The 10,123-nt window shown below is 34.7% G+C and overlaps 1 protein-coding gene across 3 annotated transcripts in view; it reads left to right on the top strand.

The window, feature by feature from the left end:
- The window catches only part of LOC107623119 (serine/arginine-rich splicing factor SR34A), a 4,228-nt gene continuing 3,444 nt past the window's right edge, over positions 9,340-10,123 (top strand). For 2 of the 3 annotated variants that reach the window (XM_016325278.2, XM_016325276.2), the window contains exon 1: positions 9,345-9,496. The gene's annotated coding sequence lies outside the window, so the exon portion shown is untranslated. Of the gene's footprint in view, positions 9,497-10,123 lie in introns of all 3 variants that reach the window. The other variant, XM_016325277.2, reaches the window with a different exon arrangement.

Below are 10,123 nucleotides of genomic sequence, written 5' to 3'. Positions count from 1 at the left end.
CATTGTTAAAAAATATTATTATTAAAAAATTATATATAAAAATAATACACAATATATAATTCGAGATTATATTAATTTGTAAGATTACTTAATATAAAAAAATATAGTTAAGCTCTAGAGTTAAGAACAAGTATTGTGAAATTACCAATGTGTTCAATCAAGTGTTCTTTCAACTGTCTATGCTGCTGCCTATTTTGAAATTGGGCATTTTTTTGGAGAAATTGATGGTATGATGCAAAATCTTCCTCTTCTAACTAAGATTGTGATAAGCCGTTTTCGACATCGTCATACTCTAAGCCTTTAGCAAAATTTCCTGTATAAGTGTCTTTTTCATCCTCAACAATCATATTATGCAATAAATACAACCTCGCATTATGTTTGCAAGTTTCTTCTTTTTCCAAAAGCGCGCTGGATTACGTATAATTGCAAAGCGTGCTTGTAACACTCCGAATGCTCGCTCTACATCTTTTTTTTTTCTTCTTAGTATTGTGCAAATAACTTGCGTTTCTCCCCTTGTGGTTTTGAGATTGATTTGACAAATGGGGCCCATTCAGGATAAATACCTTATGCTAAATAGTATCCCAGAGTATAGTTATTACCATTAATAGTATAGTTTACCTCCAGAGTACGGTCAATTAGAATATCATCGAATACTGGTAAACGATCTAACACGTTGATATCATTATTTAAACCAGAAATTTTAAGAACGCATGTCATATCTAAAGGTTTGAAGATACTACAACCTCAAGTACTATGGCTGCAACTCCACGATAACCACTCATGTACATACCTTTCCATGCTTTTGGACAATTTTTCATTGCCAATGTATGCAGTCAATGCTACCCAACATGCCAGGAAAGCCACGACCTTCCGCCATTTGTTGCAGGTGTCGTACATCATTTGAATTTGGTTTTCGCAAGTATTCATCCTCGAACACCAAAATGACACCACCAACAAATTTTTTCAAGCATTCAATTATAGTGCTCTCGTCTATGTGCACATAATCATCAATGGCATCAGCAGCTACGCCATATGCTAACATCCGTATCGTAGCAGTACATTTTTTGAGTGGTGACAAGCCTCTTTTCCCAGTTGCATCGATCCTCTGTTGGAAATACAGATAGATATTTGAGAGAGCATCTACTATCCGAAGGAACACATATATTCTCATTCGAAATTTTCATCGAAAAATGTCAGCATACACTGGCTCATCAGCAAAGTAATCTTGAAAAAGGCAATCATGTCCTACTTCTCGATCTCTATTGAAAACGTGAATTTTTTACCATAATTTGTGGAATAAAGTTTATAGGCCAACTCCTTTATATCATTAGCATTCAAACCACTCCTTATGTTTCGACCAATGTTCTGAACACCGGACCGGACCGGATGGTTCAACCGGGTTAACCGAAAATCGGTCATCTAGCCGGTCCAGTCCACATGCAGAACCGCACTGCAAAAAACCGGTCGAACCGGTGGTTAACCAGCAAACCGGGTGAACCGGCCCGATTTTTTCAAGTACCGGTTTTCCCTGCTGCTAATGAAACGGCGTCGTTTGGCTATTTTATTAAAAAAAAAAAGAAAAACAGGCTGAAGCGCTGAACAACGTGGGTAGAAGCACCAGTTTACCCAAAATCAATCCCTAATCTCCCAAAATCTTCAAAGAACACTCCACTCCCAACCCTAAGCTCGAGGCTAGAGCTTCTGCATACGACGGACAACCGACGCACGCTGTGAAGAACACTCCCACCATCGCGAGTCGTCGCGCACCATTGCGGCTTCTAGGTTTCTGGCTTCTGTGGTTCTGGCTTCTGGGTTTCTGGGTTTCTGGGTTTTGGTTGCGGGTCGTCGCGCACTGTTGCGGGTTCTGGATTTCTGGCTTCTGGGTTTCTGGCTTCTGTTCGTTCTTCTCTTGCGGTAAGTTCTGGGTTTCTGGCTTCTGTTCATATGTTGAATAAATTTGTTCTTCAATTTTTTGTATGTTGAATAAATTTGTTGAAATGTTGAATAAATTTTTCTGGCTTCTGTTCATAACTTCGTATGTTGAATAAATTTTTCTGGCTTCTGTTCGTAACTTCGTATGTTGAATAAATTTGAAAATTCTACTCTGCTCTGTTCTTTAATTTTTTTATCTTTTCAATTCTGCCCTGTTCAATTTTTTTATTTTGTTAGCCATATAAATTGTATGAACTATGAACTATAAATTTATATATTGCTCTGGATTCTGGGTTGCTGGCATTCTAAATTTAGATGAAATAGTCACAAAATGATCAGCAACAACAACATAATGCTGTACAAGAATCTCAGACAGGTTCCTCTCGAGGAAAATCTGACCTCGCTTAGGAATATTTCACTGTGAAATATGATAAAAATCATAAGGCACAGTATGATGGAGATGCTAGCTTTGCATTACCTATTTATGATGGAGACATCGGAACACTTAATATTATGACTTCTAGTGTCTTTGTTTAGTTGAAGTATTGTTTGTTGAATATTGTTTTTTTTGGTTGCAAAATATTGTGTTTGTCATTTATGTGCGTTTTAATTTTTTTAGTTATAAACTTTCATATTTGAGGTTATTTATGACCTTTTAATGATAACTTATGTATTATTTATTTTGTGAAATTGTTAAATTTTGAATCTTATTAGTTTAAAAATTATTGCATTTAACTTTTTAAAATTATGTATTGAATTTTTTATAATTTTACTTTATATTTAATTAAACCGATTCAACTACGGTTCAACTCCGGTTGAACTATTGAACCATTGAACCAGTCACTTGACCGGTTCGATGACCGGTCCGGTTCTCGCAACCTTGGTTTCGACTAGCTTGATCGTAGCAACCAACAAATTGTGCAACTGCCTTATTGATCTTATACCATCATTTTTTATATGCAACTTTCCCCTTTTTATGTCAGAGCTAAATTCCACACAATAACAGTGAATTTGACTCCAAAATGTTTCGCCCTTTTGGTCGGTACCATTGTACTAATTATATGGTCGGTTGAAACATTCAACCATGCAATGATCAATATCTCGTCCTTTTTTCATTGTCAGTGTTGAATACTATCTTGCCTACGATTTTCAATGTCATCTTCATTAAGGTCGATAACATCTAATCCACGAGGGCTGGCAAAATCTGTATATTAAGAATTTGGACTAGATTGTATCGGAGTCTGAGGGGATAGGTTAGAAGAGCCACAAATACCAGATGAGCTATGTCTCGATGCACTGAATTGAGTTGAAAGCGACAAGAATGTTGGAGTAACATTTTCGATAGAGGGGTTAAATATGGATGAAAATAGAAAATGTGGTGTTTGTGAATTTTGATTTTGTGGTTGGAACATAGGATTTGATTATTATAAGGAGCTTGAAAATTAAAATTAGAAAGATTTTGTGGATTTGGATTTTGAAATGTATTTGGTAGTGTGAAGTTTTGTTTTGGAATTTGAGAATTTGAGGTTTGAGATTGTTGGGTATTTGGAGTTTGAGAAAAGTTTTGTAAATAATTGAAAAAAGAGTTGAGTTGGTTTGAATCCATTTTTTCGAACAAAAAATAATAGCAGTAGAACTTTGATTTCGTAAACTTTGAAAGAAGATGAAGAAGAGTAGAAGAAAGTATGAGAATAGAAGTGTATGTAAGTAGTATATATAGAGTAATAAAATATTAATTTATTAATAATAACGGTAACATTATGCAAATGGCGGGGATAAACTAGTAAGTTTCGCTTTTAAACGTTCTGAAACAAGTATTATGAAAGAGAATTACATATCAAAATTTGTAAAATCTGTTAAGATAAGCCTGGTGATGTGGATGCTTATTTAACGAGCAGTTCACTATTTTCAGGATAAGAATTCAGTTTCTCAAAACAAAATGAAAATAAAATCTTCTCTTTCTTCATATTACTAAAACACACTTCTCTCTTTCTCTCTTTTATATACGCAACTATATACGAAATATTTTATATTGAAATATTAATTGTGGTAAATGTTAATACTAGTATTTTCTATTTATACTTATTTCATATTGATTATATCTTCCCAAGTTACTTATTTATTCTACAACACGTTATCAGCACGAGACTCTAATCAAATTTTAGGAAGACTCTAGGTAACAAAATTTCGTTATGTCGAAACTCTCTCATCTTGAATTTAATACTCTTAATATATCTTGAAACAATTATTTATCATGAATACTAGATGATAAAATCCATCTTGATTCAATGGATCGTAGAGATACCATTAAAGCTGAAAATAATACATCCGAGAAGGATAAAGCCAAAGTCATGATTTTTCTTCGTCGTCATCTTGACGAAGGATTGAAAAATGAATATCTCACATTAAAAGATCCTGAAGATCTGTGAAAAAACCTTCAAGAAAGATACAATCATCAAAAGACAGTGATACTTCTTCAAGCCCGATATGAATGGACGCACTTGCGTCAATAAGATTTTAAATCCATAAATAAATATAATTCAGCAATGTTTCGAATTACCTCACGAATGAAATTATATGGGGAAAAGATATCTAATAATGATATATTAGAGAAAACTTTCTCAACCTTTAATGCCTCGAATGTGCTCCTACAGTAGTAGTATTGAGAAAAAGGATTTAAAAAGTATTTTGAGTTAATTTCTTACCTTCTTGTTGCTGAACACAACAATGAATTACTTTTAAGAAATCATGAAGCGCGCCCAGCTGGCGCCGCTCCATTTCCTGAATTAAATGCGGCAAATCATTATCCCAGAAGAGGTAAATGGCAAGGTTTTAGTAACAAGAAAAATTATGAAAGGAAAAGAAATTATGTTCACAAGAAAGGATCAGGATCTCACCAGAAGTGGGATAAAGTAAGAAACTCTGGCAAAATAAATCAACAGAGGATAAGTGTTTCCGTTGTGGTGGAAAGGGTCATTGGTCACATGCCTGTCGTACCCCAAGGCACCTAGTCGATCTTTATCAAGCATCTTTGAAAAAAGACGACAAAGGAAAAGAGTCGAATTTTGTTTCAAATGATGCTGAAAATTCCACCACTCATTATGATGTATCTGATTTCTTTGAGGATCCTGAAGGAAATATTGGCCATTTGATCAATCATTCAATAATTTAATATGTGTAACTGTTCATGTGAATAAATAATATAAGAAACTTCTTGTTAAGTTTTATGCATTTGAATTTCAATATTACTGAATGTGCTAATAATAATAAAATTTTAGTAAATACTATACTTCTTATAAAAATATTTTCAATCAAAGAAATAATTTTACTGAGCAGATATTTCTACTCATTCTATTATTTTTTGTCTTTGAAGAGAATGGCAAGGACATATAGTGAAGATGTTTGCCTTGCGGATAGTGCAAGTTCGCACACCATTCTCAAAAATAGTATATATTTTACCCATCTTGTGCCAAAAGAAGAATACGTTAATATTATTATTGGCTCCGAAAGAGCTATAATTTTGTTTTCTGGAGGAACAAAATTCATAATAAATAATGCACTATTATCTACCAAGTCTCTGAGAAACTTGTTGAGTTTCAAAGATATTCGCCAAAATGGATATCATATTGAAATAATGAATGAGAAAAATCATGAGCACTTGTATATCACAACCCATGATTCAAATAAAAAGATTATATTAGAAAAGTTACCCTCACTTTTATCTGAGTTGTATTATACTAGAATTAGTACAATTGAATCACATGCCATTGTAAACCAGAAGTTTACTAACCCAAATGAATTCATAACTTGGCACAACCGATTGGGTCATCCGAGAACAACCATGATGAGGAGAATTATTGAAAACTCCCATGGACATTCACTAAAGAACTAGAAGATTCTTAAATCTAGTGAATTTTGTTGTGCTGCATGTTCTCAGGGGAAGTTAATTTTAAGATCATCACCAGTAAAGATTGGATTTGAGTCTTCTGAATTCCTAGAAAGGATTCAAGGCGATATATGTGGACCTATTCATCCACCATGTGAATCTTTTAGATATTTTATGGTCCTAATAGACGCATCTTCAAGATGGTTACATATGTGCTTAATGTCTTCTCGCAACCTGGCGTTTGCGAGATTACTTGCTCAAATTATTCGATTAAAAGCACAATTTCCAGAAAATCCAATCAAAGCAATTCGTCTTGATAATGCTGGTGAATTTACTTCCCAAGCCTTTGATGCTTATTGTATGGCTAATGGAATAAGTGTTGAACATCCAGTAACTCATGTTCATACACAAAATGGGTTAGCAGAATCACTTATTAAACGCCTCCAGTTAATTGCTAGACCCTTACTTATGAGAACAAATCTCCCAACTTCGGCTTGGGGGCATGCTATTTTACATGCCGCAGCACTTATTTGTTTGAGGCTAACAAGTTATCATCAGTTCTCTCCTGTGCAATTAGCTTTTAGCCAGCATCCAAATGTTTTCCATTTACGAATATTCGGGTGTGCGATATATGTTCCAATTGCACCACCTTTTCACACCAAAATAGGACCTCAAAGAAAATTGGGGATATATGTTGGATATGATTCTCCCTCTATAGTAAGGTATCTTGAGATACAAACTGGTGATGTATTTAAAGCCCGGTTTGCAGATTGTTATTTTGATGAATCAAAGCTTCTAACATTAGAGGGAGAGAATAAGCTTCATGAAAAGGAACTTAATTGGAATGCATCATCTTTGATGCATTTGGATCCTCGATCAGGGCAATGTGAACTAGAAGTTCAAAAGATTATACATTTGCAAAGAATAGCAAATGAATTGCCTGATGCATTTTTCGATACAAAGAGGATAACCAAATCTTATATACCAGCGGAAAATGCTCTAATTTGAATTGAGGTCCCAGTCGGACAAATAGCCACCGAAATAATTTCATGCCAGAAGCGTGACAGGCCTGTCGGTTCCAAAGACAAAAATTCTCAAAAAAGAAAAGAGGTAAATACTATTCCTATTGAAAAAGACATAGTAAAGACACCTGCAGTTGTCCAAAATTCTGATATAATTTTAGCGCCAGAAGACGTTCAGGTACCTGAAAATTGTGAAAATGACAAGATCTCGATAAATTATGTCTTTACAGGAGAGAAATAGAACCGAAATAAGACAATTGTCAATGAAATATTTGCATATAATGTGGAATTAAATATCATGCATGAAAATAAGGATCTTGAGCCAAGATCAGTCGAAGAATGTCGACAAAAGAATGATTGGCCAAAATGGAAAGTAGCCATGAAGGCTGAGTTAGACTCACTTGCAAAACGTGAAGTCTTTGGACCTGTAGTCCATACACCAGAAGATGTAAAACCTATTGGATACCGATGGGTATTTATGAGAAAAAGAAATGAGAAAAATGAAGTTGTACGCTACAAAGCTCAACTTGTAGCACAAGTTTTTTCACAAAGGCCCATTATAGATTATAAAAAAATATATTCCCCTATAGTGGATGTAATAACATTGCGTTATTTGGTCAGTTTATCTGCATATCATAAACTGCATATGCATTTAATGGATGTGGTAACAACCTACATATACGGATCATTAGATCGTGATATCTATATGAAAGTTCCTGAAGGACTAAAGATATCTAAACTATCCAATGAATATTCACAGGGATTTTACTCAGTTAAATTGCAAAGATCTTTATATGGTCTAAAGCAATCTGAACGAATGTAGTATAATCGTCTTACTGAGTATCTGGCCAAAAATGGATTTAAGAATAATGATATCTGCCCATGTGCTTTCATAAAGAAATCTGCATCTGGATTCATTATAATTGCTATGTACGTTGATGATTTAAATATCATTGGGACTCCTGAAGAGATTCCAACAATTATAAAAACTCTAAAAGAAGAGTTTGAGATGAAAGATCTTGGAAGGACTAAATTTTGTCTCAGCCTGCAGATCGAACATATAAAAAATGGGATCTTTATTCATCAAACAACATACACAGAGAAGATCTTGAAAAAATTTTATATGGATAAGTCACATCCCTTGAGTACCACAATGATTGTAAGATCTTTGGATATGGAAAATGATCAATTCCATCCTAAAGAAGAAAATGAAGATATCTTTGGTCCTGAAGTACCATATCCTAGTGCCATTAGAGCCCTAATGTATCTTGCTAATAATACACGACCTGACATATCATTTGCGGTGAATTTACTAGCAAGGTATAGTTCCTCTCCGACCAGAAGACATTGGAATGGAATCAAACAAATCTTTCGATATCTTCATGGAACGGTTGATATGAGATTGTTTTATCCCTATGGATCCAAGTCATAACTAGTTGGCTATGCAGATGCTGGATACTTGTCTGATCCACAGAAAGGGAGATCTCAAACATGATACCTATTCATATATGGTGGTACAGCTATATCATGGAGGTCCACGAAATAGACGATAGCAGCAACCTCCTCTAATCATGCTCAAATACTAGCGATTCATGAAACTAGTCACTAGTGTTTTTGGCTGAGGAGTTTGATTCAATATATTCTGTCATCATGTAGACTGATTGATCATAAGATAACTCCAACTATCCTGTTTGAAGATAATACAGCATGCATTGCTCAACTTAAAGGCGGATACATCAAACGTGATAGAACAAAGCATATTCTCCCAAATTCTTCTTCACTCATGATCTTCAAAATCAAGGGGCAATTGATATCCAACAGATCCGCTCAAGTGATAATCTGGCGGATTTATTTACAAAGTCACTCCAAAAATCCCCTTTGAAAGATTGGTACATGAGATTGTGATGCGTCGATTTCGAGACATTAAATGATGTCGACAAGAGGGGGAGACTGTACTCTTTTTTCCTTGATCAGATTTTTTTTTCATTGGGTTTTTCTTGACAAGGTTTTTAATGAGGCGGTCCCCGTCACAAGGATATTGTACTCTTTTTACTTTGCTAAAGTTTTTTTCTATTGAATTTTTCTTTATTAAGGATTTAACGAGGCATATTCCTAAATGGTCATCAAAGGGAAAGTGTTAAGATAAACCTGATGATGTGGATGTCCATTTAATGGACGGTTCGCTCTTTCTAAGATGAGAACAGTTTCTCAAAATAAAATGAAATTAATAAAATCTCCTCTCTCTCTTCATATTACTAAAACACACTTCTCTCTTCCTCTCTTTTATATACACAACTATATATAAAATATTAATTATGGTAAATATTAATACTAGTATTTTTTATTTATACTTATTTCATATTGATTATATCTTCCTAAGTTATTTATTCTACAACAAGCTCAATATTTTCAGATTTTGTCAACTCTATAAGACCATGGGCCAAGTGGTGTAAGCCCAAATTCTTTTAGCGTCTGTAATCCATAATCCATAATGGCATAATCCATAAATTCATTTTAGTTACCCTAGAGTCTCGCTTTCTTCATTCTTCCTTCTCTATCGATTTCGAAAGGACCTTGTTTTCCAGCTAAAGCATCAGCTACCGCTTCCACCCTTCGCTAAGGTTTGATTGGGTGCTGAAGACCGTCTTCTTTTCTGGTATGCTCTTCATCCAAGCTTACCTTCTTCTTTATTTTCCATTTTGCTTCTTCTGCTCCTCGATTTTTTAGATTACCCGCTTTTCAGTTAGGGTTTTTGAGGTGAATTTGACCTCGATTTCATCAGTGAGCTTGAGATTTTCGATTCCATCGTAATTCTTGCCTCTGGATTTTGAAGAATCGACAGTGATTGTCAATGTTTCATTGACCCAGTTGCATTCTGAATAAAGTTTCAATCTTGAATTATATTTTATTCTTTATTTACTAATTTCTTTTGATGTTGGGCATTGAAGTTGTTCTAGGCAGGAAAAACTCCAAATTAGGTAACTTTATCGTCTCTTTTGGTTGTCTATTCACTGGGTGAAATGAATCTGTGAGGCTGAAAACTTGATTAGGAGCTATTCCTTTGTAATTTGTGATTTTTAGGGTTGTAATAGTGGCTCAAACAATTGGTTCGTAGGTCGGTGAGAGAAATGTAGTACAGCTACCTCTCCAGGACAATTAGTGCTTTAACGAGTGCGTACAACTAACGGTGATGTTGCAATTTTTTGCCGGGGATAGTTTTAGAGAGAGAGAGAGAGAGAGAGAGAGAGAGAGAGAGAGGGAGAGAGAGAGAGAGAGAGAGAGG

This window comes from Arachis ipaensis, chromosome B10, assembly GCF_000816755.2.
Source record: "Arachis ipaensis cultivar K30076 chromosome B10, Araip1.1, whole genome shotgun sequence".
Lineage (NCBI taxonomy): Eukaryota > Viridiplantae > Streptophyta > Magnoliopsida > Fabales > Fabaceae > Arachis > Arachis ipaensis.
The sequence above is the reverse complement of the archived record's forward strand: the minus strand, read 5'-3'. Positions and strand labels throughout refer to the sequence as shown.